At 44.4% G+C, this 10,296-nt stretch overlaps 1 pseudogene; it reads right to left on the reverse strand.

Moving 5' to 3' along the window:
* Window positions 1-2,979: 2,979 nt before the first annotated feature.
* LOC128097053 (39S ribosomal protein L22, mitochondrial-like) lies at window positions 2,980-8,146 on the reverse strand (annotated as a pseudogene).
* Between the last annotated feature and the right edge of the window lie 2,150 nt (window positions 8,147-10,296).

Below are 10,296 nucleotides of genomic sequence, written 5' to 3' on the forward strand. Positions count from 1 at the left end.
CAGAGAAACCTTGTCTCGAAAAAATAACTACAGCCGGGCGGTGGTGGTGCACGCCTTTAATCCCAGCACTCGGGAGGCAGAGCCAGGCGGATCTCTGTGAGTTCGAGGCCAGCCTGGGCTACCAAGTGAGTTCCAGGAGAGGCACAAAGCTACACAGAGAAACCCTGTCTCGAAAAACCAAAAAAAAAAAAAAAAGAAAAAATAACTACAAAGACAAATATTTTTGCTGGGCCAGAGACAAAAATATTGGGAGACATCCTTGACTATTATATTAGTGCGTTTTAGGCCAGCCTGGGCTAAATAAGACTATGTCTCAAAAGAACCAACAACTGGACCAGCAAGATAGCTCAGCAGATAAAGGCACTTGCCCACTGATAATGCAAGCCTGTGCTGAATTTGATCCCTGGAATGTGTATTAGTTACTTTTCTGTTGCTGTGATAAAATTCCATGACAAGAAGAAACTTAGAGGAGAATAGGGTTTATTTTAGTTTAAGTCACAGAGGGGTACAGTCAATCAAGTTAGGTTAGACATGGCAGCAAGAGCCTTCAACCCACCTGGCAGTCAGGAGGCAGAGAGAGCAGATTCTGTCTACTCAGTGTTTTAATTAGGGTTTCTATTGCTGCGATAAAACACCAGGACAAAACGTGATTTGGGGAGGAAAATGTTTATTTCAGCTTACAATTCTTCACCACAGTTCACCACCAAAGGAACTAAAGGCAAGAACCTCAAGACAGGAACTGAATCAGAGGCCATGGAGGAACACTGCTTACTGGCTTGCTCATCATGGCTTACTGGCTTGCTTAACCTACTTTCTTACACACCCCAGGACCACCTCCCCCGATGAAGCACCAACCATGATGGGGTAGGCCCTCCTACATCAATCATTAATCAAGAAAATGCCTAACAGACTTGCTACTGATCAATTTTATGGAGGCATTTTCTCAGTTGAGAGCCCTTCTTCCCAAGTGACTCTAGCTTATGTCAAGTTTACAAAAAAAAAACAAAAACAAAAAACACCCAACCAGGACAATAAACCCCTTTTAAAAGTTGTAATGTTTTACATTGTGATATTGATACATAATAGTCTTAAAATTTTCCCTTTAAAAATCACATGTTCAAAATCTCTCTAAAAATCCAAACTCTCTAAAACTCCAAATGGTTTCTCTGAAAAATCCAAGTTTCACAACTATGGGTTCCTGTAAAATCAAAATAAGTTAAATACTTCCATATTCCAAGAGAGAGAACAGACCCAAACATTCTGCCCGAGGCCAACCCAGGGCCCAGCTGCGATCCTGCGAAGCCCAACAACTTGGAGGCACTGGTGAGATTGCCCTACCTGTTAGCTGAGATCCATTCGGGAGAGGTTTCAGAAGCCTGCAGCCTGCAGTCTGAGGGAACAAGATCAGCTGAGGAGTTGGCGAGTGAGCAAAACGCGACCCAAGAACGCAAGAGAAGGAGCCATCCAGCCACCAAACCAGATCACCCGAGTTATAAGCCTCCACCGACTGGGAACAAGTAAGGCCCCATCTCTGGACCAGCAGACCAGGTCTCTAGCCCCTAGGGCCCAGCCATCAGAGCCCCAGGGACCAGGCAGCTACCTTTCCTTGCTCCCTTACCATATTCCAAGAGAGAATGACAAGGGGACAGTCAGAATCAAATCTAAGCAGAACCAAAGTTCAACAATGTAAACTCAGTCAGGCTTCTGGAACCCGCTGAGAATCCCTCTGGGCTCCACAGGGCTGAGGCAGTTCCACTTCTCCAGGTCTGCTACACACACAGTCCACACAGATTATCTCATAGGTCCAGGCCAGCTCCACGCTACAGCTGCTGCTCTCCTAGGTGGTCATCTCATTATGCTGACTTCTGGGTCTGTATTGCAACTGGGATGCACATTTTCCAGTAGCTTCTCCTGGGCTCTCTTCAGGGACTCTGACCCTGCCTCATAGTGCCACAGTTCAACTCTTCTCCATTACCCTTTCAACACAGAGGCTTTTACTGCAACTGAGGCTGCACCTTCACTAATGGCCTCTCCTAAACTCTCTCCAGGGATGCCAGACCTGTTACACAGTGACAAGCCTCATCCTCTCTCCATGACTCCTTCAAGTGTTGTGAAATATAATTTTAAGGTGTGTTACTTTTGTTTATGCTGCATTTGTTTAATTCTGTGAAGCTGTGTTACTTTGCCTGTCTAAAACACCTGATGGTCTAATAAAAAGCTGACCAGCCAATAGCAAGGCAGGAGAGAGAATATATAGAAGGAGAAACCTGGGAGGAAGAAAGAAGAAAGAGCAAGAGAACAAGGAGAGGAGGACTTCGGGGGCCAGCCAGACACAGAGTAAGAAGGAAAGAAAAGGTATACAGAAATAGAGAAATGTAAAAGCCCAGAGGCAAAAACGTAGACAGGATAATAAATGTTAAAAGCTGGACAGCAACAAGCCAAGCTAAAGCTGAGCATTTATAATAATAAGCCACCATGTGTGATTTATTTGGGAGCTGGGTGGTGGGCCCCCAAAGAGTCAAAAAAGTAAAAAAGCTAAGCACAAAAACACACAACATACAAGAGTCACTTGGGTGACTCTTACACATTACCAAGTTTCCTACCAGCATGAGATTCAACTCTGATCCCCTCTGTACCACAACTTCTGTGTGCTTGCCCTCAGGAAGTTTTTGGCACAATGATGCTGTCTATCTCCCTGTCTCTGTTCTCTTTCTCTCTTCTTCCTCTCTCTTCTCTCTCTCTCTCTCTCTCTCTCTCTCTCTCTCTCTCTCTCTCTCTCTCTCTCTCTCACTCTCATTGTTTCCCAAAATATTGTGTACCTTAATAAACTTATCTGGGGTCAGAAAACAGAAAAGCCACTAGTTAGGCAGTGATAGCACACGCCTTTAATCCTAGCATTCCAGAGGCAGAAATCCATGAGTTCAAGGATATAGACAGGCATGGTGACTCATCATGCCTTTAATCCCAGGGAGTGGTGGTAGAAAGCAGAAAGGTATATAAGGCGTGAGGACCAGAAACTAGCAGCATTTGACTGGTTAAGCATTTGGCTAGTTAAGCATTCAGGCTTCTAACAACACAGTTCAGCTGAGAGCCATTCGGATATGAGGACACAGAAGTTTCCAGTCTGAGGAAACAAGACTAGCTGAGGAATTGGCAAGGTGAGGTGGCTGTGGCTTGTTCTGGCTCTGATCTTCCAGCATTCACCCCAATAACTGGCCTCAGGTTTGACTTTATTAATAAGAACTTTTAAGATTCATGCTACATCTCTCTCTCTCTCTGTCTCCATTTGTTTTTTACTTTTTAAAATAAATGTAAAATATATACACTGTACACTGTGGAGCCAGAAGGACCATCAGAGTGTGGATGATGGGCTGGCTGCAGAGCTGCTGAATATACTCCTTGGTATGGTCAACTGCTGTCTTGGGTACTTCCAGTGGGGGTGGGGGTCTTTCTATCAGCTTCACAAAATACTGACAATAGACCTTCTCCATGATGCTAAGGCAACCTCAACCATGGTAACAGAGGTGCTTCAGTCACTGGCTGAGGGAGACTCAGTTACATGTAAATTGAATCTGAATTCCACATTATTATATCTCACTGTCATGTCTTATGTTTCTAAAGAACCTCTTTAATTATTTGATCCTCCTTCTTATCACTGAGCTCCAATTGAGCCAAAGCCTGATGGATGGACATGCATCATATCAATTTTGCCAGATACCACATCTTGTCCTTGCTGTGTTTTACTTGTCTCCGACAATGGTAAATTTCTGCTGATCTCTGAGGTTCTCCAGGCAGGTGTGGTGGGTAAACAATATTCTTCTGCCATCGACAAGAAATGTCAAGAGAAGAACTTATGTGGATACATGATTGGAGTAAAACTACCAGTGTCTGTGTTGTCTGGATCCTCAGGTTAGGTACCCACAATGCACCCAGCTCTCGCAGCCATGTCTGGTGCTGATCTCTTTTTAATTCACAGCTGATTCTTCAGCCCCACCTGACCAGTATCAATTGTCCTATGAAAGCAAAGTTTCACTTTTGTGGTTTTGGTCTCTTGTTAATCACAGTGATTTTTTTATTTCCCAGTGACCAGAACCACAGAATCTTAATTCAAAACATCACATAAATGGTCCTCTTAGTGGTACGGCTTCTCCCTTAAACTTCACAAACCAAGTCTCCATCATCTAGATTCCTCTCAACATTATCTTGCAAATTTACACAACAGCATCTCTTTAAGCTCTGAGCACTCAATGGCTTTTCTAGTCCAAAGTTCCACAGTCCTTCCACATTCCTCCCAAAATCACGTGCTCAGGTTTGTCTTAGTAATACTCCATGCCCGGTACCAAATTCTGTCTTAGATATTCTTTTGCTGTGCTTAAAAAAAAAAATGACACTGGGCAATACGGTAGCACACAACTTAATCCAAGCACTCAGGAAGCAGAAGCAGGAGGATCTCTGTGAGTTCAAAGCCAGCCTGGTCTACACAACTAGTTTCAGGATAGTGAGAGCTACACAGAGAAACTCTGTCTTGAAAAACCAAAACCAAACAAACAAAATGAGCAAAAGCAGCTTGAGGAGGAAAAGGTTTATTTCAGCTTACAGTTCCATACCACAGTCTATCGTCACAGGAAACAGGAACTGAAGCAGAGGCCATGGTGGACTGCTTTGCTTAGACAACCCAGGATCAACTGCGAAGAGAAGGCACCGCCCATACTGGGCTGGGCCCTCCCACATCAATCATTAATCAAGAAAATGCCCAAGAGACTTGCCTATAGGCCAATCTGATGGAAGCATTTTCTTCATTGAGAATCCTTCTTCCCAAATGACTCAAGCTTGTGTCAACTTGACAAAAAACACCAAACAAACCAGGACACATAGAAGATGGGTGGGGAGTAGGGGTGGGGAGGTAGAAGCATAGCTATAGAACATCAAAAGCCTTTCTCCAGTGATATATTTCCTCCAATAAATCTCTGTCCCCTAAAAGTTCCACAACATTCCCAAGTAGTGCCACCGACCCAGGACCAAATGTTCAAATATACGAAGCTATGGTGGAGATTTCTCATTCAAAACCATTGCAATTCCTGGCACTCCCCCAGCTACATGACTGCACAAGTGCTGTCCAGTAGCCAAGCAAGAGGCTTAGTCATCCCCGGGCCTTACGTCCTATGTAATCTGTGCCCTGCATGGTCATGTAATTTGCGCGCAGCATGATCAGGTCATCTATGCGCATGTGTGGCATAGCTACTTAAGCCCATATGCATATATTGGGGGGGGGAAATCTATAAAAAGTGGGTCACAGACTCCTCCCCTTCTTCCTCTCTCTCCCTGCACAATCTTCCATAGGCTTAAGCACATTCCCCTCTGTTCCTTCTCTTAATAAAAAGTCTTATAGTAGTTTTTGTCATGCCTTATGGCTTTTCTCACATGGTAAAAGCACCGCTTAATGAATAACACAGTATCGCATAAAAATAACTAACAAAAACACCTCACCACATAAAGGAGGAGGGAGAGAGCCGATGCCGAGAGCCGATGCCATAATCGTTCTCTAACACACACCGTAGCAGGTGTGTCTCCCCTCAGCATCACATACAATGATAAAGAAAAAAATGTTTAAGAACAACTTTGCTATGTGTGGCAGTACACACCTGTAATCCCAGAAGTCAGGAGATGGAAGCAGGAAGATCAGGAGTTCAACCAGCCTGTCTCACAAAAAGGGTGAGGGCACTTCCATCCAAGACATCAGTGACCTGAGTTCAGTTCCTGGAAACCACATGGTGGAAGGACAGTACAGACTCCTGCAAGCTGTCTTCTGATCTCCACACACATGCCTTAGCATATGCACACCTCTTTTACAGAATACATATATAAAGCAAATTTAGGTGCTAGGGTGCAGCCCAGTGCTCAAGCACTTCCCTAGCATATGTGAGTCCCATCTCAGCAGTACAACAAAAAACCCATATTTTAATCCCATTTGTTCATTCGTGCACACATGCGCTCAATGTAGCATGTCACAGAATGTGTATGGAAGTCAGAGGACAACTTGCAGAAGTTGGTTTTCTCATGTGGGTCCCAGGGATCAAATCCACATCATTAGGTGTTTTCCCTGAAATATTGTGCATGCTAATAAACTTATCTGGGGTCAGAGAACAGAACAGCCACAATATTAAACATAGAGGATGGGCAGTGGTAGCACACGCCTTTAATCCTAGCATTCCAGAGGCAGAGATCTACCTGGATCTCTGTGTGTTCAAGGATAAAGCCAAGCATGGTAACTCATGCCTTTAATCCCAGAAAATGAGCCTTTAATTCCAGGGAGTGATGGCAGAAAGCAGAAAGGTATATAAGGCGTGAGGACCAGGAACTAGAAGCTTTTAGCTGGTTAAGAATTCAGGCTTTAGAGCAGCAGTTCAGCTGAGATTCATTCTGGATGAGGACTCAGAAGCTTCCAGTCTGAGGAAACAGGATCAGCTGAGGAACTGGCAAGGTGAGGAAGCTGTGGCTTGCTCTGCTTCTCTGATCTTCCAGCATTCACCCCAATAACTAGGCTCAGGTTTGATTTTATTAATAAGACCTGTTAAGATTCCTGCTACAATTAGGCTTGGCAGCAAGCACCTTACCTATTGAACTAACTCACCGTCCTCCAAAATCAAAATGTTTGAAGTGTCTAAGTGGGGAGAGACTCATGGGCCCCACTCCTTTCTAAGGATCCATAGGCAGTTAATCATTGCTGGGGGAGGGAAAGATGTTTTTCACAGCCACTGCAAGTTGCATGTGCTCATAAAAGTAACCCAGTTAAACTCAGTGGTTCACAGGGAAGAGGAGTGAGGGGGAGGGAGGAGGGAGGGAGAGAGGGAGGGGAGGAAGGAAGGAAGGACGGAAAAGAAAAAGTTGGGAAGAGAAAGGAGATCAGCGGAAGTAGGAGGAGAGCAAGAGGGGGTGATGAAGGATGAATATGTCAAATACTGTATATACATGATGAAAATTTAGTGCAATCCATTACTGTGTATAATTAATATATGCTAATAAAATGTTTTAAATTGCATAAACCTTCTGGTGGCAGCGCACATAAAAGGATATGGAAGAAAGACACTTTTCTTTTTGTCCATGTTTCCTCACTCCCACTAGCAAGTGCATCTATCCTACTGGTGAAGCAGTGTTAAAGTCAACTGCCTCAGGATCCCAACTCAGAATGAAGAGAGAAGCTGTCCAGGAATCCTTCAGGACTCCAGGGCCAGAGTGGGACTCAGTCGGGCTTAACAAGGTAGATTCTCAGCCTTTCCATCATGAGATAGCCTTTGTTAGACTACTCAGACCACATCCAGGAAGTCAGTCTATAAATCTTTTAATGTATAGACTCATTCTATAAGTTCTGTCCCTTTAGAAAATCCCACCTAATACAAAAGGCTAGACAGAAGAACTGTGAGTTCCAAGCCATCCTGGGCTATGTAGAAAGCTCAAGAGAGAGCAAGAACTCTCAGCAAGAACTACTGAGCAGAGGGCATGGCTCAGTGGTAGAATGCTTTTCTTGCAAGCATGAAGGGGAGGGGGGTTCCCATTTGAGAACCACAAAAATTAATAAAAATTACAATAATAAAGTAATAACTAGTGGAATGTTTGAGTGAATCATGATAATTCTACAGGCTTTGGGCCATTGTATAGCCACTGATAAATACAGATCAGAACCGGGATAGTAGTGCAAATTTATAATCCCAGGATGTGGGAAACAGGCAGAAGAGTGATTTTGAGGGTGGTCTCAGCTATAGAGCAAGATCCTGCCTCAAAAACAAGTAAGGTGTCAGGCAGTTGTGGCACACACCTTTAATCCCAGGCAGAGGCAGGCAGATCTCTGAGTATGAAGCCAGCCTGGTCTACAAAGTGAGCTCCAGAACAGCCAAGGCGACACAGAGAAACCCTGTCTCAAAAAGGAAAAACAAACAAACATAAAAAAAAAAGGAGTCAGGGAGATGGCTCAGTGATTGAGAAGCACTATTCCAGGGGACCCAGGTTCAATTCCCACCACCTATACCACAGCTTCACTAGGTACACCCGTGAAGAAAATGCCTCCCTCTTCCCCAGCACCCATTACCCACCGATAACCCACTTTGGGTCGCTCCTTATCTAAGATGGATCTCAGCTTCAGGTGATCCATTGCCATCTTCTGAACTCTGCAAGCACCAGTCATGAACAGGATACACAGACATGCATGCAGGCAAAACATCCATACACATTAAATAAATAACTAAGTAAGTAAGTAAATCTAAAAATTAAAATAAAATGAATGAATATAGTTAAAAATAAAATAAAAAATTAATTTCAAGTTGTTGTTGGAGGCTTTTTCTCTTTTTGGGGGGACTGCCACCCAGCTCCCAAATAAATCACACATGGAGACTTATTCTTAATTACCTTAATTACCAATGCCTGGCCTTAGCTTGGCTTAGTTTCTAGCCAGCTTTCCTTATCTTATCCCATCTACCTTTTGCCTCTGGGCTTTTCCTGTTCTCTTACTTCTGTATCTTACAATTACTCCATGGCTTGCTGTGTAGCTGGCTGGCTGGCCCCTGGAGTCCTCCTCCTTCTCTGGCTACTAGATCTTATCCAGCACCCCCTTTCCAGATTCCTCCCTCTATATATTCTCTCTCCTGCCAGCCCCACCTATCCTTTCTCCTGCCTTGCTATTGGCTAGTTCTTTATTAGACCATCAGGTGTTTTAGATAAGCACAGTAACACAGCTTCACAGAGTTAAGCAAATGCAACATAAACAAAACTAACACACTTTAAAATATTTTACTACACCAAGTTGCAGAAACAACCTTGGAATAATTTCTAAAATCTTAAGTAATACCAGAAAAGCATATACTAGTCATTTAAAAAATGACAGCAAAATGTTTTTTTTTTTGTGTGTATGAAAATTTTGCCTGCATATATGTACATGCACTATGTGCATGCCTGGTGACTGCAGGGGTCAGAAGAAGGCACTGAATCCCCCAGAATTAGAGTTACAGACAGTTATGAGCTGCCATGTAAGGGCTGGGAATAGAACCTAGGTCCTCTGCAAGAATAAAAAGTTCTCTCTTAAGCTTGGGGGAGCGGGAGATCCCAGCTGGATCAACAACAGAGAGGGAGAACAAGGAATAGGAGACCATGGTAAATGAAGACCACATGAGAATAGGAAGAAGCAAAGTGCTAGAGAGGCCCACAGAAATCCACAAAGATACCCACACAACAGACTGCTGGCAATGGTCGAGAGACAGCCCGAACTGACCTACTCTGGTGATGGGATGGCCAAACACCCTAATTGTCGTGCTAGAAACCCCATCCAACTACTGAGGGATCTGAATGCAGAGATCCATGGCTAGGCCCCGGGTGGATCTCTGGGAGTCCAATTAGCGAGAATGAGGAGGGTTTATATGAGCGAGAATTGTTCAGACCAAGGTTGGATAAAGCACAGGGACAAATAGCCAAATGAATGGAAACACATGAACTATGAACCAATGGCTGAGGGGTCACCAACTGGATCAGGCCCTCTGAATGGGTGAGACAGTTGATTGGCTTGATCTGTTTGGGAGGCATCCAGGCAGTGGGACCGGGTCCTGCGCTCATTGCATGAGTTGGCTATTTGAAACCTGGGGCCTATGCAGGATCGCTTGGCTCGGCCTGGGAGGAGGGGACTGGACCTACCTGGACTGAATCTATCAGGTTGATCTCAGTCCGCGGGGGAGGCTTTGCCCTGGAGGAGGTGGGAATGGGGGGTGGGCTGGGGGGAAGGTGAGGGGGGCTGGAGGGGGGAGAACAAGGGAATCCGTGGCTGATATGTAGAACTGAATTGTATTGCAAAATAAAAAATAAAAAGTTCTCTCTTAACTGCTGAACTATCACCCCCATCCAATCTTATACATTCAAAGTATGTAAATTATGAATGATCCAGACTACACTCAACTACTTTTCTTATATCTCCCAGGACTACCTGCCCAGGGATGGCACTGCCAATACTGGCTAGGCCCTTCCTCATCAATCATTCATTAAGAAAATTCCCCCACAAGCCAGGCTTTAATCCCTTTAATCCTAGCACTAGGGAGGCAGAGGCAGGCGGATCTCTGTGAGTTCGAGGCCAGCCTGGGCTATGGAGCAGCCAGAGCTACACAGAGAAACCCTGTCTTGAAAAACAAAACAAAAAACCAACTCCCTCCCCTAAAAGAAAGGAAGGAAGGAAGAAAAAAGGAAAATGTCCCCCATAGACTTGCCTATAGGCCAATCAGATTAAAGCATTTTCTCAGTTGTTTCCTTTTCCCTGATATCACG

The sequence above is a fragment of the Peromyscus californicus genome, unplaced genomic scaffold (assembly GCF_007827085.1).
Source record: "Peromyscus californicus insignis strain IS unplaced genomic scaffold, ASM782708v3 Scaffold_5__1_contigs__length_169319896, whole genome shotgun sequence".
In the NCBI taxonomy this organism is placed as follows: domain Eukaryota; kingdom Metazoa; phylum Chordata; class Mammalia; order Rodentia; family Cricetidae; genus Peromyscus; species Peromyscus californicus.